Raw genomic sequence first — 4,446 nt, 5'->3', positions numbered from 1 at the left:
GGGAGATGGGTTAGCAGAGCTTTGCAATAATCCGGTGCAGATGCTGGACCAGGGTGGCAGCAGTGGGGGTGGAGTGGCAGATGTCAGTGTCTAGAACCAGTTTTCATGTAGAGCCAACAGGATCTCCTGGCTGCCTTATTGGGTAGGGGGCGGAAGGGGGGCATTCACAGATGACTCCAAGTTCTGGCCTGGGGACTGGAAGGATGGAATTGTCAACAGCTGATGGAGGCAAGGCTGAGAGGGAAGAGGGTTGTGTGTGTGGAAGTGGGGTTGGCTCAGCTGCAGACACGTTGACTTTGAGATGCCTGCTGGACCTCCGAGAAAGAGGTGTTGAGGAGATAGCTCAGGGGAGGAGTCTGGAGACATAAACACATTTGGGGATCTTGAGCACATCAATGCCAGAACTTGATTACATTTTATCTTGTTCAGCTAACCTAGGTAATGTCTGGACCTGGCAAACAGAAATGGGCTAGGCGGCTTGAACCATATCTGAAGACTTTTGCTAGTTCGGCAGCCTAGAGCCAGATGGGGCAAAAAAGAATCGCTGCTAAGTGGAGTGGGAAGAAAAAGCCTCTTTCAGTGCTTTGCAATTTCATCTGGCCTAATTGCACACAACACTCGGTCCACGTTCATTCCACAATTCCACACGCATCCTGCACTCAACAAATGGCCATTGTATTTCGTTTCATCTTCAAAACAGGCTCAAATGGAGGAAATTAGGGTCAGGAGAAGTGAAGCACCAGCGAGGGTCAGGGCCAGAGATCGCAGCCCAGAAAGCTCTGTGATGGGTGGGGTTGGGGGACTGGTCGTAGCTGGGTTTGTGAGTGGCCGAAGAACCCGGGTCGCGCCCCGACCCGCGGGTCAACCGGCTGAGATTCGGGGCGCGGCCCCTTTAAGGCCCAGTCGGTGATCTCAGCCGCGTCCGCCGCCCCGCCCTCCCCGGCGGCGAGCACAGTGCGCAGGCGCGTCGCGGCGGCACTCCACTGGGCCCGGGACGCGCCGGCGGCGGCGGAGACTCCGGGGCTGCGGCGCTGCCCGCCCGCCCCGCCCGCAGAGGCCGGCCGCCGCGTGTCCTCCACACACGCCGCCACCGCCATGGGCTCCTGAGGTATCCCGCCCGGCCGGCCTTGCGCGGGAGCCCCGAGGGGGAGCTGCGACTCCCAGGCGCCGGGGGCTGCTCGTTTCGGAGAGGCCCGCGCGAGGTACGCCCGGCTTCGGCCGCCGGCGCCCGGGAGGGGAGGGCACGGAGGAGGCCGGCGCGGCCGCGGAGGGAGGGAACACCCGTCGACCTCCCCCCGTGCCACCCCGTGCCTCCTCTCCGCCCTGCGGGGTCGCCCGTGGGTGTGCCCGCTCCCCCTTCACGCCAGCGTGGCGGGGGCAGCGCCTGGAGTGTAATCGGACCTGCCCGGGGGTGGCCCCGGGAGAGGGGGGCGGATGGACAGGCGCTTTGCAAGAGGGATTGTGTGCTCCCGGGTGGGTGTGCTGGCGCCTGGCACGGCCGAGTGAGTGGGGGAGGCGTCCGTGCCCTGTGCGGGTGGCAGTGACCTGGGAGGGTGGTCGGCGGGGTTCTTTGGCGCTGCGTCGTGAGTGGAGGGTGTGCACCCCCTGCCTGCAGGTCCGAAGGTTCGGAAGGGGATCGACTGGGACCTGGGGCTCGAAGGATGTTTGCCTCCAAAGGGACCGTGGAGACTGGTTTTGGGTGTCTGTATCCTTCCTATGGATGTACATTTCCTCCCCGGGCACACCCTTGGTACCTCGCTTGGATCCACTTGCCTCCAGTGCTAGATGGCTCCAGGCCAAGGCAAGACTGGGGGTTGGGCATGGTTTTCCAATACATATCCCCTCTGGGGGTGTTGTATAAGGCCAGGCGTTTCACTCCTCCCTCCCTTGCAGGGCATTCTGGGGCAAAGCAGGTGTTTGCACGCCTGATACCTGTGATGAGGTGAAGGCCATATATTATTTATCTGACTGCTGGTGCTTTTGTAAGAAAAGAAGCAGCAATCTGTGCCCTGGAGGCCGTGTGCTGCAGAGTCAGCCAAGCAAACAAGCTCACCTGCACCTGCAGAGGCAGCGTAGGTCTCAGAGGTGTGACTTCATTGACAGGTTATGCCTACAGCGTCCCTTTCCACTTTCCATCTCCCTATTCAGCTTCCTTGGTAAGCTGCCTAGGCTCTGCACCTCTGAACCTTGTCCAGGGTCCTGTGCATATCAGAGTTGGTACTTGGAACAGTGGGGTGGGAGAGCCCCAGCAGCCAGGCATGTGTGCCCACCTGAACACAAACATATGATGCCCAAGCCATCAGGGAGCTCTCAAGCGTGGGGGAATCAGACTTGGAAACAGGTGATCGCAGTGATGTGAAAAATACCAAACAAAGCAGTAGAAGGAGTACAGAGGCAGGTTCATTGCCAGGGGAGGGAGATCGAACTGCAGGAAAGACTCCAGCACAAGGGGACGGTTGAGCTGAAGCCTCGCTCATCTGAGGCTTTTGTGCTTTCCATATACATTTTCCTGTGTAATTTGCACAGCAGCTGTGTGAGTTAAGATTGGTGGTTGTCCTTTTTTGTGGCTGTGGTAAACTGAGGCCCAGAAGGAATTCATGACACTCTTATCACAATACATGGCAAGCCTGGATGGAATCATCCTTGAACCAGGACCTCTCTCTTGCTGCCAGATATTGTCTTGTGACTTACTGAGCATCTTACTGTGTGCCGGGCAGTATGCTAGGGGCATAGTGGTCTGATGATTATTGGGACCTGGTCCCTGCCTTCGAGGGGCTCCTAGTCTGCTGGGAAGATGGACACTGATTTAGTGACCCCAATCTGGATACGAGGCTCCGACCACTAATGTGAGTGGAGAAGGCACTGTGAATTCCCCCAAAAGCCTTTGTGCAGTCCTTGGGATTCTGGATGTCTTATTTGTTGCACCCACTGTGGCGGTAGGTTATACAAGAAGCCCCTTCTGAATTTCTCCAACTGAGTGGAAAGAAGAGCTTTGGGGCAGAAGGGTGAGTGAACCACTTGTCCTAGTTCATTCCCGTTGGCCGAGTTCTGTGAGCTGGGGGTTCTCTCTAGAGGCTGTTTTCTCCCTCTCTGTCTTAGAGGTTTTGCTCCTGGTATCTGGCCGGCCTACCCAGTCCCTCGCCTAGAGAAGGGCTCACTGCTATTTCCAGTCCCTGCTGTGCTCATTTCTCTCTGTAAATTCCCTGGAGTGGAAACAGCTCTGGCAAGGCAGGGTATAGCCTTTTATTGTTTTGAAAACGGGCCTTTAGACTGGGGATTTGGTGTGGGAGTTCAGGGAGGCCAACAGCTGGGCCCTGGGAGAGCTGTGTGTGTGGGGTCTTCCTAGGCCCTGCAGCTCCGGGAAGTCAACACTCACCAAAGACCAACTGCTACCTTGCGCTGTGCTGAGGGCAGCCCTCTAAAAGGTGATTGGCAGAGGGAGCCCAATGTGTAACAAATATGTGTAAGACAGTGCCCTACTTGTGGTCAAAACAGAGGGCCCTAAAGGGGCCCAGAGGACAATAGGAACAACAGTCCGTTTATTGAGCACTTACCGTGTGCCAGGCACAGTTCAAAGCGCTTTCATGAATTACTGTATTTCATTTTCCCACCACCCAGTGAGGTGCAGGCTGTCACTTTCTGCATTTTGTGGGGGAGGCAGCAGAGGGTGGAACAGCTGAGTTTTGAAGGAGTAGGTCTGACCTCAGAGCCCATGCTCCTTCCCTGTAACCCTGGGGTGCTGGAAGTCGTCTTGGCCCTGAAGGACGAGGGATGCTCAGCCCCCTCCTATGAAGGAGGAAGAGGGCATCCCAGGTAGAGGGAACTCCAGGCAGATGTGGAGGTCTGAACTGCCTCACCTCTCAGAGCTGGAGGCTCGAACTGCCTGTGGCTGTGTTGGGTCTGCATCCTGGGGACCTTTGGAGGCCCCGCCAAGGAGTGTGAACTTGAGCCTAATGTAGTCAACAGAGAGGCCTTGAAAGTTCCTGAAAGGATATGACATGCTGAGCCACGTGTAACAGGGCAGTACTACCCTCCCTTGTCATCCATCCTTCATTCCTGCAGAGAACTCCTGGAAGACCCGGCCTCCATCTTGCTGGCTTTCCCTCAGTGCCTGGCATCTTTTTTAGAACGCACTGCCTTTCTCTTGTCATCTTCTAGCAGCTTCTGGTCTTGAAGACCCTGCGTGACCCAGGGCACGCTCTGGAGCCCACCGTTGTAATGGTGTCTGCTCCACTGCTGGCCTCTTGCCTGCTGGGAACTGGCTTTTTTGACCTGGAACTTTTTTTGTTTTTTGAGTTGGAGCCTCGCTCTGTTGCCCAGGTTAGAGTATGGTGGTGCCGTCATAGCTTGCTGCAGCTTCTACCTCTTGGGATCGGGAGATCCTCCCACCTTGGCCTTCTAGATCCCTGAGATGATAGGTATGAACCACAATGACTAGTCAGCTGG

General features: G+C 56.8%; 1 protein-coding gene across 4 annotated transcripts in view; it reads left to right on the top strand.

Annotated features, from left to right (window-relative positions):
* Nucleotides 1–959: 959 nt before the first annotated feature.
* TMEM184B (transmembrane protein 184B) overlaps nt 960–4,446 on the top strand; it is a 54,722-nt gene continuing 51,235 nt past the window's right edge. The window contains exon 1 of one of the 4 annotated variants that reach the window (XM_017508979.2): nt 960–1,108. The gene's annotated coding sequence lies outside the window, so the exon portion shown is untranslated. Of the gene's footprint in view, nt 1,203–4,446 lie in introns of all 4 variants that reach the window. The other 3 variants (XM_017508977.2, XM_017508978.2, XM_037731543.1) reach the window with 3 other exon arrangements.

Source organism: Cebus imitator, unplaced genomic scaffold (genome assembly GCF_001604975.1).
Source record: "Cebus imitator isolate Cc_AM_T3 unplaced genomic scaffold, Cebus_imitator-1.0 Scaffold404, whole genome shotgun sequence".
Classification (NCBI taxonomy): domain Eukaryota; kingdom Metazoa; phylum Chordata; class Mammalia; order Primates; family Cebidae; genus Cebus; species Cebus imitator.
This window is presented reverse-complemented; position numbering and strand designations above follow the sequence as displayed.